A 25,217-nucleotide genomic window follows, 5' to 3' on the forward strand; every position below is an offset into this window, starting at 1 on the left:
AGAAGCTAAAGTCATATGTATCAGTATTACAGTGGAGTAAAGGGAATTACAGAGGCATGAGAGAGGAGCTGGACTGAATTGATTAGAAAAGAACACTGGCAGGGATGATGGCAGAGCAGCAATAGCTGGAATTTCTGGAAGCAATTTGGAAGACACAAGATATATACATCCCAAAGGGAAAGAAGTATTCTTAAAGAAAGATGGCACAACCATGCCTAACAAGAGAAGCCAGCGCCAACATAAAAGAGAGGACATAGAATAAAGCAAAGATTAATGGGAAGTCAGGATATTGGGAAGCTTTTAAAAACTAACAGAAGGCAACGAAAAAAGCCATTAAGAAGAAATACAAAAGTAAGTTAGCCAATAATATTAAAGAGAATACAGAAGTTTCTTCATATACATAAAGTGAGAAGGAGAGGCAAGAATGGATAATGGACCACTGGAAAACAATGCTGGAAGGGTACTAATGGGGGACAGTGAAATTGCAGATGAACTGAATGAGTATTTTGCATTAGTTTTCACTGTGGAAGACACTATTAGCATTGTGGAAGTTCCAGGTGTTAGAGTGCATGAATTATGTTTAGTTACTATAATTAGAGAGAAGATTCTTGGGAAACTGAAAGGTCTTAAGGTAGGTAAGTCACCTGGACCAGATGGTGTACACCCCAGAATTCTAAAAGACATGGCTGAAGAGATTGTGGAGGCATTATCAATGATCTATTAATGACTGGAAAATTGTAAATACCATTCCTCTCTTCAAGAAGGGAGAGAGACTGAAGAAAGGAGATTATAGGCCAGTTGACTATGGTTTGACAAAATTGAACCTCAGTGGTTGGGAAGATTTTGGAGTTGATTAATAAGGATGAGGTCTCAGGTACTTTGAGGCTCATGATAAAATAGCCATAGTTGGTATGGTTTCCTCAAGGGAAAATCTTGCCTGACAAATCTGTTGAAATTCTTTGAAACAGGATAGACAAAGAGGAATTGGTTGATGTTGTGTACTTGGATTTTTAGAAAGCCTTTGACAAGTTGACACATGTGAGGCTGCTTAACAAGCTACGAGCCTTTGTTATTACAGGAAAGATTCTAGCATGGATAAACCAGTAGCTGATTGACAGGAGGCAAAGCAAAGAGTGGGAATAAAAGGAGCCTTTTCTGGCTGGCTGCCAGTGACTAGTGATGTTCCACAGGGGTCTGTGTTGAGGCTGATACTTCTTACGCTATATGTCAACAATTTAGATGATGGAATTGATGGCTTTGTTGTAAAGTTTGCAGATGATGTGAAGATAGTACAAGGAACAGGTAGTTTTGAGGAAGTAGAGTGGCTACAGAAGGACCTAGACAGATTAGGAAAATGGACAAAGAACTGGCAGATGGAATATAGTGTCCGGAAGTGTATGGTCATGCACTTGGTAGAAGAAATGAAAGTGCTGACTGTTTTCTAAATGGAGAGAAAATACAAAAAGCTGAGACACAATGGGACTTGGAGTCCTTGTGCAGGATTCCTTAAAAGTTAATTTGCAGTTGAGTCTGTGGTGAGGAAGGCAAATGCAATGTTAGCATACATTTCAAGAGGACTAGAATATAAATGCAAGGATGTAATTGTTGTAATGTGAGCATTATTAGAAGTAAGTTAATACTAATTAGGATAATGGGGGGGGAGGGTTACCTCCGTTCTTTTTACTTCCGGTGTGCTTTGTATATAGTGTTCCTGCCATACCGTACGGGTTGTGAAAGCCTCTGTATATACCTCATGGTTTTGACATTCGAGATAAAGTTGTTTCTTTGGGCATGAAGTTGTCGAGTGTGCCTTTTCAAAGTAGAAGTTACTGCATATTTTTGGCGATGAGGTAACTGGTTTTGTGGACGTGTCGGCACGTTTCAAATGGGAGCAGCAGCACCGATAAGAGCCTCACCTTCAGATGGCTACGTTTGGGACTATCCTTGATCTTGTGGAGGTAACGGAGGACTGGCCAGAGTATGAGGAAAGGTTGGGACCCTTTTTCTGTGCTAATGGAATTACTAAGGGGGCTAAGGAGCACTCTATTCTCCTGAGTGTGTGTGGAGCGAAGACTTACAAGCTAATAAGGAATTTAGCCACACCGCGGAAACCAGGGGACATTCCATATGACGAACTGGTCAAGCTCGTGGGGAACCACTACAATCCGAAACCTTCTGTGATAGTTCAATGGTGTAAGTTTCACAGCTGTTTCAGGAAGTCAGGTCAGTCTGTGGCCGAGCTTCGGCAGCTGTCAGAGCATTGTGATTTCAGAGCGGTGTTGGAAGACATGCTCCGTGATAGATTGGTATGCAGCATTAATAATGACGACATACAATGCTGCCTGTTAGGGGAAAGCCCACCGTTGACTTTCAAGAAAGCCTTAGAGATTGCCCAAGGCATGGAGATGGCTGCTAATAATGTCAAGGATATCCAGAAAGGACATGGGGGGGTCGCAGTCGGCAGCAGTCCACCAAGTCAGGAGGGAGACTGGACAGTGTGGAGGGACGCACTATGCAAATGATTGCAAATTCAAGGGCACTGTCTGCCATGCTTGTAGCAAAAAGGGGCATTTAGCTAAAAAGTGTAGAAGTTCGAAGGGTAAGATTAAGCCTGGGCAGGGGAAAGCTCGACAGGCTCAGGCAGCCACACACCGTCTAGAAGAAGCAGAAGAAGAGGCAGTGTGTGCCTACAACATGTTTGGAGTGGAAACGGGTGAGGAACCACTTGAACCATATTATGCCACAGTCACTGTCAGGGGAAAGGACATTAAGATTGAGATTGATTCAGGAGCTACTGCATCGGTCATTAGTGAGGAGGCCTACAGGAAGACATGGGGGTCCAACCTGCCTCCCATTAGACCGTCAAAGCTCAAACTCAGGACCTATACGGGGCAGCCCATACCTCATTTCGGGGTGTTATATGTGCACATTTCAGCCAGGGGTCAGAAGTCTGAAGCCAGGCCAGTGATAGCTAAGAGCAGGGGGCCCAGTCTTTTGGGTCACGATTGGCTTCGCAAAATCCGGCTAAACTGGCAGGAAATTAAGTATGCACACACGACGGAGGACATTCTGCCGCAGTACAGAGACGTTTTCAGGGACGAGCTGGGAACACTGAAGGGCGTGACAGTGAAACTCCATGTCGACCCTGAGGCTACACCACGTTATTTTAAGCCCAGGTCTGTGCCCCATGCCATGAAAGGCAAAGTCGAGGAGGAGCTAGAACGTTTACAGAGGCTGGGCATTATTGAGCCCATCCAGTTTTCAAGGTGGGCAGCTCCCATTGTTCCAGTTTTGAAGGCAGACAAATCAGTGAGGATATGTGGAGATTATAAGCTTACGGTGAATCAGGTCTCTAGACTGGAGGAGTACCCATTGCTACGGGTGGATGACCTGTTTGCGACCCTGTCAGGGGGTAAGCTGTTCACAAAGCTGGACATGAGCCACACCTACCAACAGCTGCTGCTCAACGAGGATTCGAAGGAGTATGTCACAATTAATACGCACAAGGGATTATTCAAGTACAATCGCCTGGTGTTTGGAGTGAATGGTGGTAAGGGAGGAAGTGTAAGGGCATGTATAGCACTTGTTCTGCTTACAAGGATAAGTTACACTTGTAATCCTTGTAAGCGGAACAAGTGTTATACATGCCCTTACACTTCCTCGCTTACCACCATTCAAGGCCCCAGACAGTTCTTCCAGGTGAGGCGACACTTCACCTGTGAGTCGGCTGGGGTGATATACTGCATCTGGTGCTCCCGATGTGGCCTTCTATATATTGGCGAGACCCGACGCAGACTGGGAGACCGCTTTGCTGAACACCTACGCTCTGTCCGCCAGAGAAAACAGGATCTCCCTGTGGCCACACATTTTAATTCCACATCCCATTCCCATTCTGACATGTCTATCCACGGCCTCCTCTACTGTAAAGATGAAGCCACACTCAGGTTGGAGGAACAACACCTTATATTCCGTCTGGGTAGCCTCCAACCTGATGGCATGAACATCGACTTCTCTAACTTCCGCTAATGCCCCACCTCCCCCTCGTACCCCATCCGTTATTTATTTTTATACACACATTCTTTCTCTCACTCTCCTTCTTCTCCCTCTGTCCCTCTGACTATACTCTTTGCCCATCCTCTGGGTTTCCCCCGCCCCCCTTGTCTTTCTCCCCGGACCTCCTGTCCCGTGATCCTCTCATATCCCCTTTGCCAATCACCTGTCCAGCTCTTGGCTCCATCCCTCCCGCTCCTGTCTTCTCCTATCATTTTGGGTCCCCCCTCCCCCTCCCACTTTCAAATCTCTTACTAACTCTTCCTTCAGTTAGTCCTGACAAAGGGTCTTGGCCTGAAACGTTGACTGTATCTCTTCCTAGAGATGCTGCCTGGCCTGCTGCGTTGACCAGCAACTTTTATGTGTGTTGCTTGAATTTCCGGCATCTGCAGAATTCCTGTTGTTTGCAAAGTACTTATTTGGTTTGTCCACTATTTCCTTGTCCCCCAGTTCTAACTCTCCAGAGACATTTTCCAGAGGTTTGATATCTACTCTCGCCTCTCTTTTACAGTTTATATATCTGAAGAATCTTTTGGTATCCTCTTTGATATTATTGGCTAGCTTAGCTTTGTTTTCCATCTTTTCCTTCTTGATGACTTTTTTAGTTGCTGTCTGTTGGATTTCAAAAGTCTACTAATCCTCTAACTTCCCATTTATTTTTGTCCCATTACATGCCCTCTCTTTGGCTTTTATGCTGGTTTGGACATCTCTCGTCAGCTATGGTTGTGTCATCTTTCCTTTAAAATATTTCTTCCCCTTTTGCATGTATATACCCTGTGCTTTCCGAATTGCTCCCGGAAATTCCAGCCATTGCTGCTCTATTGTCATCCCTGCTGGTGTTTCTTTTTTAATCAATTTTGCCAGCTCCTCTCTCATGCCTCTATAATTCCCTTTACTCCACTGTAATACAGGTACATCTGCCTTTAGCTTCTCCTTCTCAAATTTCAGGATGAATTCTATCATATTATGATCACTGGCCCTAACAGTCTTCTAAACAACTCTATCGTGTGCCATGCTAATTTTGAGCAGAGGTTATCATTGATTAATGAAATACCAACATTAATTATGGACTTCCTTAAAGAAAAAAAGATGACTCCTGTTTATTTTTGTGTATTCATTGTTTTACTATTAATGAAAGTATATGAGATGCAGATTGAAATAAATGAAGCCTTTTAGAAAACCTGTTCAAAAGTTATTTGAATTAATCTTTCAAAAAGAAAATTGAAAAGTAACATCATTTCAAATTAGCGTTATTATTTTAACCATTTACTACCCAAATACTGATGCATACACCAGTATGAGAGGATTTCAAAACATACTCTATCATCCAATGTCACATGTTCTCACAACTGGCTAGTTGGTCCCTGTGGAAACATCTCACTGCTCTAAGGTTGTACAAATAATAAAGATTCACACTAAAGATAACAGTGGGTATCATTTTATTATGGGTGGGATTTAAAGAATTCAGGGACTACATGTCGAATGCAAACAAAAATTTTTTTGTGTATGCCATCTTGGGCACATGTGCCGGATGTTCGCCACCTCTGCCGTAGACTAACTTTCTGCAGCCTCCTTTGGAGCCTTCATTAAGTTCCCTTTCAGGGTATGATTCATTCAACCATGCCAGAACTCTGAGGTCAGGATGGAATGCAAAACTTTGGCTTGACCCAGAGCAACTTGCAAGCCTTTTTGGGTCTCCTTTGCACTAAAGTGTGTCCCTTGATCCAAATCAAAGCTGGCCAGTCCTCCCCACCTGAGTACTACCTGCTCAGGTAGCACATGAGCCACTGTCCCAACATGGGAATGCTTCCACCCACCTGAAGAAGTGGTCACCGGGCAATGTCACGTGCACGTACACTGGAGTACTGGCTCTGTGATGTCCACCTGAAGCTGCTTCCATGGGCCTTTGGGCTCCGACTGATGCTCTAGTCAAGATTGGACTGCTTCTCCTGGGACACACTGGGCAGACATTGTACATTTCTAATATAATGTAGCAATATTTCCCCCCGTCCACAGCATCTTTCTAGCTGGGTGCTCAACTTATCCTGTCCTATGTGTGCTAAATCATGATAGGTTTTTAACAAACATTCACCTTCTCTCTACATCTTATCTTCCTTTTACACTGCTCCTTCCTGTTTCTAAATCTGCTGTTCCTCTGACAACACCCCCCTCTTTTTTCTCCTTTAAATTTTCCTACTTTGCCTTCCTGACCATCACTACCTCTACTGGGAATGGACCAGATCCCTTCACAATAGGCTTAGCTGACTGATTCCCTTTTGCTCAGTGATGTCTACCTTTCTGCACACCTTAATCTGTATGACTGCCTTTTCCTGGGACAGTTTAGCAGGTGCCACTAATTTCTTCAAGTTAAACTCCTCCAGACACGTTCACATACACTCTCTTTGCCCAAGCTGCTATGTAATCATGTACTACTCCAAAAGCACACCAATTGTTTGTGAAAATGTTCACCCTCTGTCCCTTTCCTAACTTAAGGGCCTCTGTTAGCATTTTTAGATCTGCCACATGCTCATCTGTAGTCTGAGACCTTTCCTCCTGCTATTAAGCTCTATTCTTTATCCACAACAGCTCATGCCATTCATAGAGTACCATCATGGTACTTCTTTGACCCCTCTGCAAACAAGGTCAACATATGATGGGCTGGTACATTGGATGAGTAAGTATGGAGATGATACTAAGGTAGGTGGAGTTGTGGATAATGAAGTAGGTTTTCAAAGCTTGCAGAGAGATCTAGGCCAGTTAGAAGAGTGGGCTGAAAGATGACAGATGGAGTTTAATGCTGATAAATGTGAGGTGCTACATTTTGGTAGGACTAATCAAAATAGGACATACATGGTAAATAGTAGGGCATTGAAGAATGCAGTAGAACAGAGGGATCTTGGGATAATGGTGCATAGTTCCCTGAAGGTGGAATCTCATGTGGCTAGGGTGGTGAAGAAAGCTTTTGGTATGCTGGCCTTTATAAATAGGAGCATTGAGTATAGGAGTAGGGATGTAATGTTGAAATTGTACAAGTCATTGGTGAGGCCAAATTTGGAGTATCGTGTACTGTTTTGGTCACCGAATTATAGGAAAGTGTCAACAAAATATAAAGAGTACAGAAAAGATTTACTAGAATGTTACCTGGGTTTCAACACCTAAGTTACAGAGAAAGGTTGAACAAGCTGGGTCTTTATTCTTTGGAATGTGAAGGTTGAGGGGGGACTTGATAGAGGTATTTAAAATTATGAGGGAGATAGATAGAGTTGACGTGGATAGGCTTTTTCCGTTGAGAGTGGGGGAGATTCAAACAAGAGGACATGAGTTGAGAGTTGAAGGGCAAAAGTTTAGGGGTAACATAAGGGGGAACTTCTTTACTCAGAGAGTGGTAGCTGTGTGGAACGAGCTTCCAGCAGAAGTGGTTGAGGCAGGTTCGATGTTGTCATTTAAAGTTCAATTGGATAGATATATGAACAGGAAAGGAATGGAGGGTTATGGGCTGAGTGCAGGTCGGTGGAACTAGGTGAGAGTAAGAGTTTGGCACGGACTAAAAGGATCGAGATGGCCTGTTTCCGTGCTGTAATTGTTATATGGTTATATGGTTATATCATTCCCTCTAAGGACATTACTCCTCTAACTGATTCCTCAGGCCCATGCATTAACTCTATGCAATTATGTGGGGATTCATCCTGTTCCATCAAACTGTCTGGATTAACCAAACTACCTCCTATTATGTGTACGTGTTTGTCACGAAGTAACAAAATCCTCTCCCATATCACTCACCTGCTGTCGGACACTGCCTATAGTTTCCCTGCCTCTTGGAAATTGACTATGCTGTGAGATGTGTGCAAGACTATCTGACCTATCATAGTAATAGCTTCTGATGCTCCAATAGCCCAAGTCGCTGGCATACAACGATGTATTCCTGTTACTACAGGGTCCCATTTTACAGAGTAATATGCTACAGGCAGCAACTTGTCACCATGTTCATGCCATAAAACAGCTATATAAAACTTCAAAGTTGCTGGTGAACGCAGCAGGCCAGGTGGCATCTCTAGGAAGAGGTACAGTCGACATTTCGGGCCAAGACCCTTCGTCAGGACTCTTGTACCTCTTCCTAGAGATGCTTCCTGGCCTGCTGCGTTCACCAGCAACTTTGATGTGTGTTGCTTGAATTTCCAGCATCTGCAGAATTCCCCATGTTTGCATGTATAAAACTTCCCTTGGTTGACGAAAAAAAAACAACCTAGCTGGTGCTGTAGCTAGGGTTGGCTTTAGACACGGAAAGGTCTAATCTACCTCCAGCACCCGTTCCACCTGTGCTTTGCCCTGCTTCACCACTCCACCCCTACAAGATTTTTCAGAGGTTCTGTGAGCTCAGCGCAGTTTTCCACAAAACTCTGACAGCAAATTAGGAGCCCTAAAGCCTGACAGATTCCCTTCACTCTGTACAGGTGGGGGAGTTTAAGAATTGCTTCTTTGCATTCCTTGGGCATTACTTACTCTATCTGTCTAAACCTGTGTCCCAAATACACTACATTAGACTGCACAAACTATATCTCGGAGGAGTTTACCTGCCATGCATTTTCAATAATCTAGATGTTCTCTTTCTCTCCTGGAGATGCAATTAAAATATCATGCACAAATTGCAGAATACTGCTACTGGTATCTGCTAAGACGAATATCTTAGCCATACATCAATGGGAAATAGAAGGGATGTTATGGAAACCCTGGAGCAGCCTTGTCCCTGGACAGTATAAGCTAACTTACTCTGACTATCAGAATGTACTGGAATCGACCAGAAAACTTTTGCAATATTTAAGACAGTAAAAATACCCTGTTCTGGCCTCAACCATTGAAAATGATAGATAGGTTTGCCACTATAGGATATTCTGAAGAGGCCTATTTGTTCAGGGAGGTGTAATCAATGCTTAGCTGGTAGGACCCATCTGGCTTAAGTACCAGCCAGATTAAGGAAATTCATATGGGAAATGGTTGGCTGGATGTCTCCTTGTTTCTGTAGTTTTGCAAATATCTTTACCACTGCAGATCTGCTCTAGTTTTGATGGGGTACTGTCTAAGGGGTGGATTTGATGCACACTCTATCTAAAAGGGTATCATCTCAATGAGACCACAGTGAAGTTTGTGAGTGGCCCACAGTCCCACTACTGCCCATTTGACCTTTAATGCCTCGACTCGCAGTATACATAAATCATCACTATTCCCCTTTGGCCACCAAAGATGAATCTTCATTCCCTGAATAATTTCGCTGAAGCTGCCTTGATTACAGCTTCTAGACATTCCAGTGGATCATGCCTTTGTGATTGATGCAAGCACTGATACGTACAGAAGTATCTGTATCAGGACCTAACTGAGCAAACATGAATTCCCTCCCTCCTCACCCCCACGACCATTGCAGTTTCATTTGTAATGGGCATGTCAAAATTAATTACTAATATTGAGGTCCTTGTGTCTATCAACATAGTGTACTGTTGGCTCCCGAATAGCACATTGACCAACAGTCTGAGCTCCCCACTCTTCCCACTGTGGGCCAATACTTGTCATTTTTTCAGGAGTCATTTTAACTCCTCTGCAGAGATCTGAATGATAGGTCCCACCACACGACACTCAAAGAAGAGTGGTGATTCTCGGCTTCCTGGATCCTCAGTCTTTGTCCCAACAAGTGTGCTGAAGACATCCTGTCTTCCCTCAGTTACTGCATTTATCTTGGTGTTTACCTCTGTTCTTACAGTCTTGGGCCATATGCCCCCTCCTACATTTGAAATATTTCACATTATCTTGTCTGTCCTGTCCTACACCTGCCACAAAAACACATTCTCCTATTTTTCCCCTCGCTACATCTGCTCCCATTGCCCAAATAAGAATTTATTTAAATGCGTGGCCAATGGGAAACACCATTTTTATTATCTAAGTCAGAACATAACATAAGATAACATTAGACGTAGACACATGCCATCTTTTCAGAGGTTGTAAGCAGATATCATTCCCATTTAGACACACTTAGTCCACTCAAGTGCCTAATATTTTCATTCAGCTTAACTTTCAACCTTCTTCTTTGGCTGTTGCATAATTACCTTTACCTATCATATTGCATCCTTAACTGTCCCCAGTTTGTCCTCAGGGGATTTCTTTCTCCCATTAAGTCAATTTTTATTTTATCTATGGTCAGTCAATGCAGATCAGACCTGCCTGAGTATTTTAGCCTTTAAAAAGATGTATATGTCATCAAGAGTCAGATGATAAACCTCCCTTAATTCTACCTTTTGCCAACAATGCACATTACCATCATTACATTAGATTACATTAGGGCATTTCATTTAGGTTCATCTGTTTCCCTGTTCAGTAAAAAAATTATTTCACACTGGACTCTGTAGCATTATGCCCCACGGTCTTCCGGATGACCGGAAAGGGTGTTAGTTCAGAGTGTCGTCTGCCACCTTGTTATAGGAAGGAGAGGGGAGGGTGGTAAGTCTTTATTGGAAGTCCCCTACTTACCAATTGTGTCTGCCACATTATTCCAATCTACATCATGCTCTGGGAATGCCACTTGGACTTCCACATGCTACTATTTGTCCCATTGACCTTGCACTGAGCTTGTTTGGTGATTCCTACTCTGCTGTGATTGCGCAAGAATACTGTTATTATTATTATTAGGGCCTTCTCTTGTCCCTTCCACCAGGCAATTTGTTCACATTATTCCATAAAGATTGCAATCATACATTACCATTTTTTGCATCAACTTACAGTTATGATGCCTACTGACTATATGAGGAATTGATCCGATTCCCACACTACTTCAATGGTTTCCTCTGGTTTCCTTTTTTCTGCCATGGCCACACCTTTATGAGTCTATAAGTCCAACACCTCCTGCCTGTATATCAAGATAAAGCTGGTTAGTTAATCTATTTCCCAAATTAGTTGCAACCCATAGCACCCGGACTTCATCCACCCATTACCCAGACGTCTCATTCCCCCATTCTCCGACACGAGTTTCTTATACTTCACCGTCTCTTTTTACCACAACTTACCCACGCCAGACAGAACAGGCTTTGCACTGATAAACAAGTGCAGATATTTTGCCTTGCCAAGCTCCAGAGGTAATAGAAGAACTCAACCAAGCTTGGAATGGAAGTAAGTCAGGATTAGACTCATTGGGAACAGATTCAGGAAATCCAGGAAGAATATCAAGGTAAGAAAGTTCAAAGTACATACCTATGTTACCATGAGATTCATTTTCTTACATGTATACTTCAGAATCCCATAATAAAATAATAACCATAATAGAATTAGATTATTATTAGATTATGAAGACATGCAGTCCTAATTTATTGTCATTTAGTAATGCATGCATTAAGAATTGATACAATATTTCCTCCGGTGTTGATATCACAAAACACAGGACAGACCAAGACTGAAAAAAACTAACAAAACCACATAATTATAACATATAATTACAAAAGTGCAACAATACCATAACTTGATGAAGAAGTCCGTGAGCACAGTAAAAAATTCAAAGTCTCTCAAATGTCCCACATCTCGCGCAGGCAGGAGAAGGAAGAAAAACGCTCCCTGCCATGCTGACCACAGTCCGACTCTGAGTCATTCGAAAACTTCGAGCCTCCGATCAGCTCTCCGACACCGAGTACTGAGCGCCATCTCTGTCCGAACGATTCGACCTCCATCTCGGTCGCCAACAGCAGGCAAAGCCGGGGGTTTTGAGGCCTTCCCTCCAGAAGATTCCCGACCGCGCAGTAACGACAGCAGCAAACTGGTATTTCAGAAATTTCTCCAGATGTTCCTCTGTGCTTTCACGTCCATCTCCATGAAATCAGAATTGTCCACAGCCCCTATTTAAAACAGAAACTTGTTAGGGAAAAAGACACCGAAATGGAGGGGCAACATTAGAGGAAGGAATGCTTTACAGGTGAAGGTGGCATGTGATAGAGCTTACACAGAAATAGAGCAGAATGATGAATGGTAAATTAAACAATGGGTGTTATCAGGTGGTAGTATTTGTACACAATTATGCTAGGGAAGGAAGGAAGGTTGCATATGAAGTTGGAACTTTTAAAACTAGAATCAAACCAAAGAATTATTTCAATGACATCCAGCTGGGAGAAGTTTAACATGTACTTCCAACAGCAACCAGCCAAAGTCAATCCCCTTTAACAAATGCTGAAGAAGGATGGAGATTTAGGGCCAGCTTCAGTGTGGTAGCCCATGGCCTTTGTGAACATCGCATCTGAAAAAAGGGGCAGTTATGATATGAGTAGCAGACCGTTTGACATCAGTGCAGACACCCAACATCTTCTAGGGTGTGTGCTCAGTGTACACAAAAATGCTGAGCTAATGTCCAGCTCTGTAGTGTGTGCATAAAGAAATCCAACATGAAAGGCAAAACCCTGCAGATGCCAGAAGTCTGAAATAAAAACAAAGTACTGAAAGCTCTCAGCAGATTAGTCAGTATCTTTAGAAAGTGAAACAGAATTATCCTTTCAAGGTAAAGAACTTTTGTAAAAATCCAATCATGTTTAAAGATTGAATTTTTGATTAAATTCATTAGTACAGTGCACAGAGAAATGGTGTTGCATGGTGATTCCTGATTGGGAATCATGGTTAGGACTGTAAGCACTTATCTTACTTAATAATGGAGGAGTGGATATAAAGTGGCCATTAAATATGCTTGACAGGTAAGATTAAGAAGAATCCCAAGATATTCTATAAATATTGTAAGAAGCAAGAAGATAGCCAGCTGAAGAATGGGTCTTCTTAGGGACCAAATGGGTAACCAATCCATTTCATGTGAATAATTTAGAGAGATGTTTTTGCTCTTTATTCTTTAGTCCACCATGCTGCTATGTGTCTCTGTTCTTTGGAGCAAAGTTTTAATACAGTTCTTCGTGTGTGCACTTGGGTGGTTGCTGTGATAGTTTAGCATCTGATCTGTATATGATCCCTTACAATAAACGGAAATATCCAAATTGCCATCTATGTTTCTACTGCCAAGCATGTCCAAGAATGCTAGTCTCTCTTTGGTTTCTGCTTCCATCGTGAAATGCATCTCCATCATGTCAATAATCTGTTGATTTATGGCTTTGGTCACACTGCCTCTGGATTTCAGAAGTTGGCTCTTAGAGTGAACATTAGCCACATTGGAAATATATCCCTTAAATTCCAAAGGTTAGTATACATACCAGCTAAACATCCTCCAGATTCTGCCACACAGTCATCTACTCCACTTACCATTAAGCCAGAAAAGCAGCCAAGACTCCAGTATTTTTCGCCCAATTCACCTGTCAGCAAATCAGTACCCATGCAGTGCCTGTCAATAGTTAAATCAAGGCAAGAGCCTTATGTTCGATGTTGAAGAACAAATTTCCTGTTATTATTGTTTTTAAAGAACAATTTATTGAAATTTCCAATCCAACTCTCCTGTAGGACTTTCCCAAGTAACATGACATGTCCAGTTTAAGCAGAAAGGTCAATGGGTCAATGGATTGACATCAAGGTTCTGTTGCATTGTATGCTTAGATGTCACTTCCACATCCTATTTGCATGGCCTGTAATGTACTCCGCAATAAAGCTACCTACTATGGGATTCTTTCTTTGTGTTCAGCATAACTTACAGGAAGCAGAAAGCTTTCTCCAGTCAGTGACTAATCATCAGATGGACAAGTAGAAGTAGGAAGATTTTCTCTTACAATTGTGTTTGAATAGGTACATTTAATGTCAGAGAAATATATACAATATACATCCTGAAATTCTTTTTCTTCACAAACATCCACGAAAACAGAGGAGTGCTCCCAAAGAATTAATGACAGTTAAATGTTAGAACCCCCGAGCTCCCCATGAGCTCCCCCCTCCCACATATAAGCAGCGGCAAAGAAACGACCCCCCTCCCCCACCAGCAAAAGAGCATCTGCACCCTCCACCGAGCACTCAAACGTGCAGTAAAGCATCAATAAAGACACAAACGCAGTATCCCAAAGACTACTCGTTCACCTGGTAATTCAAACATACCACAGGCTCTCTCTCTCCCTCATAAGGGAAAAAGAAACGTCCCCGTTTCACAGTGAGAGGGAAGATACAACAAAACAACTCGCTAATTTATGGTGTTAAAAGTCTGTTGCATCGCTTTTTCCGAGTTCTGTGCCGAAAGATCTTATGTCTCTGGGCACACAGCCAGCAGCAAGCTTGCTGCTTTTGATCTTCTGTGTAGTCCCATGACACAGCAGATTTCTGCGGTGGCACTGACCTCGAATCCACCTGCCTCCAGAGCCACGAAAATTCAGCACCCTGAAGTCATTCAAGTCTCTCGGGCCGCATCCTTGGCCTATTGAAAGGCAGCCAGTTGTGAAGCCCTGAGAGCGGGTCCCATTCCCGCAAAGAACCAAAGTCAGTGTGTAACTCCAGGCCAGGGTCTTCAAAAGAGCCCTGGAAAGGAAAACGAGAGATATGAAAGATAGAAATATATCTGTTTCCGAAGATGCAAACAAAGGAGTTACCAATAGGCGCCATCATCCTCTGCTCCACCCTCTGCCCAGTGGCATCTCTGATTCAGCACCAAATGGTCCTAAATTTAAGCAAACATTTAAGCAAGGTGGAAAAGACAATAATCCATCACTAAGATTCCCTGTGAATCTCCTTCTTCTTTTGTTATACATTATATATTAAAAAGGTCTCCAATGTTTGGTAATTCTTTGTTAGAAGCACATATACAAAGCACACTGAATACTATATATAACTTCTTGCGTGGCGGAGCATTCTTCATTGCTTTCTCATACCCATTTTACAGAATCTAGCTAAAAAAACAGTAGGTAATTATTTATCAGGTAGTTACTCATCTTCAAGGACCTCAGAAAGGCAGCGTCATTATTAAGGACGTCCAGCACCCAGGACATGCCCTTTTCTCACTGTTACCATCGGGTGGGAGGTATAGAAGCCTGAAGACACACACTCAGCGACTCAGGAACAGCTTCTTCCCCTCTGCCATCCGATTCCTAAATGGACATTGAATCTTTGGACACTATCTCACTTTTTTAAATGTACAGTATTTCTGTTTTTGTATTTTTTTAATCTATTATCTATAGATAGAGTGGATAGCCAGCGCCTCTTCCCCAGGGCACCACTGCTCAATACAAGAGGACATGACTTTAAGGTAAGGGTGGGAAGTTCACTGGGGATATTAGAGGAAGGTTTTTTACTCAGAGAGTGGTTGGTGCCTGGAATGCACTGCCTGAGTCAGTGGTGGAGGCAGATACACTAGTGAAGTTTAAGAGACTACTAGACAGGTAGCTGAGTGGAATGAGCTTCCAGCAGAAGTGGTTCAGGCAGGTTCGATGTTGTCATTTAAAGTTAAATTGGACAGCTATATGGACAGGAAAAGAATGGAGGGTTATGGGCTGGGTGCAGGTCTGTGGGACTAGGTGAGAGTAAGAGTTCGGCACGGACTATGGTTATATGGTTATATATGGAGGAATTTAAAATGGGGGGTTTGAGGGTCAGCACAACATTGTGGGCCGAAGGGCCTGTACTGTGCTGTACTAGTCTATGTTCTATGTTCTATGTATTCAATATCTTTTCTTAATGCATGCATACATTTCTAAATGACAATAAACGAGGACTGAGTGTCCTCATAATCTAATCTAATCTAATACACATAATTGATTTACTTGTTTATTTATTATTATTATTTTTTTCTCTGTTAGGTTATGTATTGCATTGAACTGTTGCTGCTAAGATAACAAATTTCATGTCACATGCTGGTGATAATAAACCTGATTCTGATTCTGAAAAGGAATGTCGCATCTATTCAATATCAGGATTATAGATTACCTTCGACCTGTATCTAGTAAACTGGGAAATCTGATGGCAGTAGTCACCCTCCCTGGTATTTGCAACACTATTAATCATAGATTCTAATTCAGAATGTTATGTATCTTTAGTCAAAGTAAATTTGGTAAGTTTATTATCAAAGTGCATATACGTCACCGTATACATTTTAATTGTGGGCATACTCAGTGAATCCAATAACCATCATAGAATCAATGAAAGGCCAACTAAGCATATAACCAGTGTGCAAAAGACGCCAAGCTCTGCCATTACAAAAAGAAATAATGAAAAAGGATCTAGTGCTTTCCCAGCATATATACAAACTTAGAAACATAGAAAACCTACAGTACAATAAGGCCCTTCGGCCCACAATGCTCTGCCGAATATGTACTTACTTTAGATATTACCTCAGGTTACCCATAGCTCTCTATTTTTCTAAGCTCCATGTAACTATCCAAGAGCCTCTTAAAAGACACTATTGTGTCCACCTCCACCACCGTCGCCGGCAGCCCATTCCACGCACTCACCACTCTCTGAGTAAAAAATCTTACCCCTGTCATCTCCTCTGTACCTACTTCCAAACACCTTAAAACTGTGCCTTCTCATGCTAGTCATTTCAGCTCTGGGAAAAAGCCTCTTACTCTCCACACGATCAATACCTTTCATCATCTTTTACACCTCTATCAGGTAACCTCACATCCTCTGCCGCTCGAAGGAGAAAAGGCCAAGTTCACTCAACCTATTCACATAAGGCATACTCGTCAATCCAGGCAACATCTTTGTAAATCTCTTCTGCACCCTTTCTATAGTTTCCACATCCTCCTGTAGTGAGGTGACCAGAACTGATGGCTCCCAGTGGAGCCTGACCAAGATCCTATATAGCTGTAACATTACCTCTCGGCTCTTGAAGTCAATCCCACGATTGATGAAGGCCAATACGCCGTCTGCATTCTTAACCACACAGTCAACCTGCGCAGCAGGTTTGAGTGTCCTATGGACTCAGACCCCAAGATCCTACTGATCCTCCACACTGCCAGGAGTCTTACCATTAATACTATATTCTGCTGTCATATTTGAGCTAGCAAAATGAACTACCTCACACTTTTCTGGCTTAAACTCCACCTGTCACTCCTCAGCCCTATCGATATCCTGCTCTATCCTCCGACAGCCGTCCACACTATCCACAACACCCCCAACCTTTGTGCAATCAGTAAATTTCCTAATCCATCCCTCCACTTCCTCCTCCAGGTCATTTATAAAAATCACGAAGAGAAGGGGTCCCAGACCAGATCCCTGAGGCACACCACTGGTCACAAACCTTCATGCAGAATATGACCCGTCTGCAACCACTCTTTGCCTTCTGTGGGCAAACCAGTTCTGGATCCTCAAAGCAATGTCCCCTTGGATCCCATTTCTCCTTACTTTCTCAATAAGCCTTGCATGGGGTACCTTATCAAATAGCTTTCTAAAAGCCATATACTCTACATCTCGTGCTCTACCTTCATCAATGTGTTTAGTCACATCCTCAAAAAATTCAATCAGGCTCGTAAGGCACGACCTGCCTTTGACAAAGCCATGCTGACTATTCCTAATCATATTATGCCTCTCCAAATGTTTATAAATCCTGCCTCTCAGGATCTTCTCCATCAACTTACCAACCACTGAAGTAAGACTCACTGGTCTATAATTTCCTGGGCTACCTCTACCCCCTTTCTTGAACAAGGGAACAACATCTGCAACGCTCCAATCCTCCGGACCCTCTCCCATCCCCATTGATGATGCAAAGATCATTGCCAGAGGCTCAGCAATCTCCTCCCTTGCCTCCCACAGTAGACTGGGGTATATCTTGTCCGGTCCTGGTGACTTATCCAACTTGATGCTTTCCAAAAGCTCCAGCACATCTTCTTTATTAATGTCTATATGCTCAACCATATAACAATTACAGCACGGAAACAGGCCATCTCGACCCTTCTAGTCTGTGCCGAACTCTTACTCTCAAGCTTTTCAATCCGCTGTAAGTCATCCCCATAATCGCCAAAGTCCTTTTCCGTAGTGAATACTGAAGCAAAGTATTCATTAAGTGCCTCTGCTATCTCCTCTGGTTCCATACACACTTTTCCACTGTCACACTTGATAGGTCCTATTCTCTCACGTCTTATCGTCTTGCTCTTCACATACTGATAGAATGCCTTTGGGTTTTCCTTAATCCAGCTCGCCAAGACCTTCTCATGGCCCCTTTTGGCTCTCCTAATTTCATTCTTAAGCTCCTTCCTGCTATCCTTATAATTTTCTAGATCTCTATCATTACCTAGACTCTTGAACCTTTCATAAGCTTTTCTTTTCTTCTTGACTAGATTTTCAACTGCCTTTGTACACCATGGTTCCTGTACCCTACCATCCTTTCCCTGTCTCACTGAAACGTACCTGTGCAGATTGCCTTGCAAATATCTCCTGAACATTTGCCACATTTCTGCTGTACATTTCCCTGAGGCATCTGCTCCCAATTTATGCTTCCATGTTCTTGCCTGATAGCTTCATATTTCTCCTTACTCCAATTAAACACTTTCCTAACTTATCTGTTCCTATCCCTCTCCAATGCTATGGTAAAGGAGATAGAATTGTGATCACTATCTCCAAAATGCTCTCCCACTGAGAGATCTGACACCTAACCGGGTTCACTTCCCAACAGCAGATCAAGTACAACATCTCCTCTGGTAGACTTATCTACATGCTGTGTCAAGAAACCTGACATGTGATGAATAAACTCTTCTTGAGCTTCCAGCCGGGAACAGGTCTCGATTTCAACCAACATTTCAATGACAAACACGGCCACCTTCATCAGGGATGATGTCTTGGCTTGTCTAGTCTCGTGGTATTTATATCCCTATTGTCTGTCCCTCCTGATTGGTTAGTCCTCATCCAGTCAGATTTCCACTGTCCTACCTTGTTTACAATTGAATTCCAGTTCTTATTTAGAGTGAGACCTTCATCTTTGTTAAAATTCTTTTCCTCTAGTTTTATTTCAATCGCTTCCTTCATTGGCCCAGCACAGTAGTTCCGTGCCGTCGAAGTCAAACCTATGGCATGGTGAATGCAATGTTCTACTGCTGCCCATTTCTCTGGGTAACCCAGACAGATACATCTCCTGTGCTCCTCGATGCAGGTTTCCATCATGCAACCCATCTGACTGATACATGCTGTTCAGCATTCACAGGGAATCCTGCAAATGCCTGCCATCCTGAGTCCCAGGTCATTTTTGACCAATATAAGCTGTGATTTGAGCTTCCGTAAGAGTTCTTGAATGGTATTAATCCAGTGTTTCTTCAGGATACTGACAATCCTTCTGGCAATCTGTGGAAATATAAGGAAGACGGGCGGTAGTGACGGTTTCCTCCTCATTGTTGGGTTTCATGGTTTTTCTGTCAGCTCTTTTAAGGGCCCAGTTGATTTCCTTCACCTTGTAACCATTCTATAGGAACATAGTACATAATCATCTTATTTTCTCATTGAGACCCTCCGGGTTCAAAATAGTTTTTGCACTGTTAATTGAAGTAGAATGAACCGCTCTACACTGGGAGGTGTGAGAGTGGCTGTTATTCTTGAGTATAAGTCTATGTTAGTGGGTTTCCGATTGATGCCATGCCCGAGGCTACCATCCAATTTCCGTCCTGTTAGAATGTCTCGGAATGGGAGGCAACCATTCTTCTCCATCTCCATTGTAAATTGAATGTCTGGACGTATGCTGTTCAGATGGCCGTGGAACTGTTGGAGTGCCTGGAGTCCATGAGGCCACACTACAAAGGGGTCATTGACGTATCTGAAGAAACATTTGGGGCATAAAGGCGATGAACTCAGAGCCTTCTCCTTAAAGTCCTCCATGTAGGAATTAGCAATAGCCGTCAACAAGGGCAATCCCATGGACCTCCATCCACTTGTTCACAGTAGTTCCCCTTACAGAGGAAGTACATTCATGTAAGCTGTGAATGTGAAGCAATGTATTTTGGCCAGACAGAATGCACAGTGGAAACCCTCATCAGGAACATAGGAGGTGCATCCATTTGGTTACCCGGCAAAATCAGCAGTAGCAGAACATTGCATTTGCAATGACCATAGGATTGATTTTGATGGCACAACATTACTGCACCATACGAATGGCTTTTGGGACAGTCTGGTGAAGAAAGCCATTGAAGTAAAACTAGAGGAAAAGAATTTTTACAAAGATGAAGGTCTTGCTCTAAGTATGAACTGGAATTTGATTGTAAACAAGGTAGGATATCTGAATCTGGTTTGAATAAGGACTAAGCAATCAGGAGGGATGGACGATGGGGGTATAAATACCATCGGATTAGGCATGCCCAGGAATCATCCCTGATGAAGATGGCCGGGTCTATCATCAAAATAGCAGTTAAAATTGATACCTGTACCTGGCTGAAAGTATGAGCTTATTAATAATAATAATAATTATAATAACAACCACTTACAACTGAGACCACTCAAGCAGTTAAGAGAAGACATGCATGAAATGGTCATTAGAAGTAAACACATTCATAATGTGTGTTTATTACTGAGTAATGGAACTTAAGACAGACATGACAGGATATAGGGAGAAACTTCATGATCAATTTATAGTGCAACATCCCTCCATGCAAGTAAACGCACAACAAATATTAGATCAATGTAGAGTGATAGTAAAAAAATAACTTAATTCCTATAGACATGTTAAACCAAATAAAACATGAAGTTGCATAAGAGCTAGAAAGAAACCAACCTAAATACCACAATAATACTACACAAGAAAATAATGAAGATGTAACCCACCAAAGCAATGATAAAAATACAATTATTTCAACTGCTTCATAATCAGACATTGACAGCAACTACATGGATCAAGAGTGTGTGCAGAATGTTATGACGAAGCTGAGCTTACAGACAAAAATATCCGAATATTCAACACCACACTAACAGAATATATGGGCATTGACCTAACAAAAAGACCCTACATACTAAAACAAAATCCATCACCAGAAATTGCAAAAATTGTTAATAGTCTCAGCAAAATTATAATACCACAACATTTAGGAAAACTAGAAACATTTGGAGAACTACACACAATTACATACTGTGCAGCATTAATGGCAGTGTACTGCAATGGCTCCAAAATACGGCACTCATTAATACAAACCCAAAACTGAATAATGAAATGAGAACACAGAAATTATAGAAGAGACTAAAAAAGTGAAACCTTAAGATTAGAAAATAGCCCACCAACTGGAGTATAAAATGGATAACCAGATTAAGAAAATTAACAGAAAAACTAAGGAGATACTAAGAAAATATTAGTTGCATATAAGTTACGATCTGCCCTACAAAAGCATTGTTGATACACGCAAACAATAGCTGGTACATACAAAGCCAGACTAAATAGATACATGGAATGCATCAGGTGAAAAAAACTGAATTCTTTGTTCAGAAACAATGAAAAAGATTTATAAATGATATTGAAACTAACTTTGATGAACCAAAATGTCACCAACTCCAGCACAGAATTACCAACAAACACAGAGATATTGAACTTTTGGTCCACTATCTGGTCAAACAGGGTGATGCACAATCAAGAAGCAAGCTGAATTAGGGAAGAAAAGGAATGCATACACACGATTGAAGAAATGCAAATACCTGAAGCTACAATGGATATGCTGAAAGAGGTTGTAAAAAATACCTACAACTGGAAAAGTACTGGAGGAGATAATATTCATAAATAATGGTATAAAAATTAACTTGCCTTCATCTGTACTTATTAATGCATATCAACAATTTTCTTAAAAATCCTGAACAAGTGCCTGAATTTTTGACAGATGGTAAAACTTATCTTTTATCTAAAGGGCACTAAAGATTCATCAAAATACCATCTTATTGCTTATTTGCAAACTATATATAAAGTTGTAACATCATGTACCTCACAACTGATCACCACTCACTTGGATAACCATAATATACCTACAGAAGAGCAGAAAAGACACCGTAAGGGTACGAAAGAATGTAAAGAATGATAGGTAATAATTCTAGGTCAAGCCCTGCAGAAAAACAGAAATCTTTCATGTTGTTATATTGATTACCAAAAGGCATTTAACTCTGTCTCACACTCATGGTTAATAGAAGATTTTAATAGATGTAAACTACACCCAATACTTCTGAAATTCCTGCAACATCTGATGGAACAAAGCATGCTATAATCACCTTATCTTTAAAAAACAAAAAAGAACAACTACCATTACCAAAACAAACTGAGGCATTTTCCAAAGTGACTCTTCCAAGTTTTGTCTAGATTTAAACCTGCTCTCTATTTTAATGAATCAGATGAAAATTGGGTATCAAATCAGAAACAATGAAATGAGCTATACCTTATCACACCTTCTATACATGGGTGAGTTGAAATTATATGCTCCTTCATCAGTTAAGCTAAAGCAATTAATTCAAATAATAGAACTATTTTCGAAAGATATAAACATGAACTTCGGATTGAATAAATGCAGAATATTAAACACAAAGAAAGGTGCGTTAGAGCTAATAGAATACAAAATAAAGCAACAGGATACATTGATATGGAACATATAAGTATCTTGGATATCAAGAAGGACAGAAAATAGATCATAGAGCAATAAAGGAAAAACTTCTGACAGAATGTACTTCAAGGCTTAAGAAAATCTGCCAAACAGAGCTCAACAGTAAAAATATAACAAGGGCAATAAACACTTTTGCTATACCTATATTAACATACTCTTTTGGCATAACGTCTTGGTTTGAAATCAATCTGGAAAACTTACAAAGAAAAGTACGAACTGAAACGATAAATTTCAGAAAACATTTTGCATATTCAAATGTGCTTAGATTAACACTACCTAAAACAGAAGGGGGAAAAGGAATAACACACATTAAAAATCCACACAACAGTCAAATAAAACTTCTAAGGATATACTTTCATCAATCACAACAGGAATCAGCATTCCACGCAAGTGTATGCAATTCTGGTAAGAAGTATACACCACTAAAATTAAATGAGAGCACAATCAACAAAAATTAAAAAAAATAACACTATAGAAGGAAAATTTAACCAATGGAAGAGTATGACCCTACTTTGAAGACATCCCCGTGATTCGAGCAGACTAGATGTCAACAAGGAAGCGTCAAAAGCCTGGCTCAGAGTTGGAGATCCTCATCCCAGAAACAGAAAGATTCCTTGTCCCAACACAGGACAGGACCACAAAAAAATTGTCCATAATACATAATAAAAAACCAACAAATTCAAGATGATAAATGTAGAAAATGCCAAGGAAAATCAGAAACAATCCGACACATTACGGGATCCTGTAGCAGTTTAATACAATCTGATTACTTACATGGGCACAATCAAGTGCAAACATCATTCATCAAAATCTTGCTTTAAAATACAAACTCAAAAGACATCACACCTACTATAAATACAAGCCTGATCCAGTTTTAGAATCAGAATACCACAAATAATATTATGACCAATCAGTTATTACAGATAGGACAATCCATAATAACCATCTGGATATAATAATACAGGTTAAACAAGCAAGAACAATTTATTTAATTTATATAGCCATTCCAAACGCACATAACTTAGAGAAATCAATAATTAAAAAACACCAGAAAAATGCTGAATTAAAAGAGGAAATTGAAAGATTTTGGGGCATGAAAAAATTGTACATTGTCATGATAGTAATATTTACAACTGGTGCCATCCCAAAGGCACTACACAATAGCATTAAACAATTAGAGTTACACAGTAATATCTGTGTAAGTCTTCAGAATGCCACAATACTAAACACCACCAGAATAGTCTGAAAGTTCCTAGCAAATGACAAATAAACAAGTTTGACAATGTCCGTACCTTAGGTTTTACCAGCTTGAGCTGGGAAAAAATAAATAATGATAATAAATAAGTAAGCAATAAATATCAAAAACATGAGATGAAGAGTCCTTGGAAGTGAATCCATAGGTTGTGAGAACATTGTTGTGATAGGTCAAGTGAAGTTAAGTCAAGTTATCCCATTTGATTCAAGAGCCTGATGGTTGAGGGTTTTCTGAACCTAGTGGTGTGAGTCCTGAGGCTCCTGTACTTTCTTCCCGATGAAAGGAGCGAGAAGAGAGCATGACCTTTGTGGTTGGTGTTCCTTATGATGAATAGTGCTTTCTGGAGACCACGCTCTGTGTAGATGTGCTCAATGGTGGGGAGGGCTTTACCTTTGAAGGACTGCATCTACTGATTTTTGTAGGATTTTCTGTTAAAAAGGAGTTGGTGTTTCCATATCAGGATGTAATGCAGCCAGTCAATACACTCTCCACCACACACCTATAGACGTTGGTCTAAGTTTTAGAGGTCTTGCTGAATCTTTGCAAACTTCTAAGGAAGTAGAGCGGCTGCCGTGATTTCTTTGTAATTGCGCTTATGTGCTGGGTCCTCTGAAATGATTACACCAAGGAAATTAAAGCTGTTGACGCTCTCCACCTCTGATCCGCTGATGGACCTCTGGTTTCCTCCTCCTGAAGTCAATAATCAACTTCTTGGTCTTACTGACATGAGTAAGAGGTGGTTGTGTCACCACTCAGCTAGATTGCAGTGGATAAAAGGGTTTCACCTTGCAAGGCTGGAAGGTACGGTATACTGACTGATGAACACAAAACAAACTCGTTGTTTCAAACTTTTCTCCAGTGGTCTATGGAAAGTCAATTAGGCTGATGAATATGTCTTACTTTTCTCCACTAATGCTTCACATGCATAATAACGTATTAGACCATAAGACCTTAAAACATTGGAGCAGGATTAGGCCATTTGGCCCATCGAGTCTTCTCTGCCATTTGATAATGGCTGATCCATTTCCATCTCAATTCCATTCTCCTGCCTTTTCCCGTAACCTTTCACACCCTGACTTATCAAGAATATATCAACGTCTGCCTTAAATGTACTCAATGAATTCCACAGATTCACCACTCTCTGGCTAAAGAGATTCCATCTCATATTCATTCTAAAGTTACACTCCTCTATTCTGAGTTTGTGCCCTTTGGTCTCAGACTCATCTAATATAGGAAACATTTTCTCCACATCCACTCTATATAGGCCTTTTAACATTCAATAGGTTTCAATGAGATCCCCCCTTCATTCTTCTGAATTCCAGTGAGTACAGGCCCAGGGCCAACAAAAAAATCCTCATATGATAAGCCTTTCAATGCTGGAATCATTGTCATGAACCTCCTTTAAGCCCTCTCCAATGTCAACACATTGTTTTTCAGAT

This window comes from Mobula hypostoma, chromosome 6 (assembly GCF_963921235.1).
Source record: "Mobula hypostoma chromosome 6, sMobHyp1.1, whole genome shotgun sequence".
Taxonomy (NCBI): Eukaryota; Metazoa; Chordata; class Chondrichthyes; order Myliobatiformes; family Myliobatidae; genus Mobula; species Mobula hypostoma.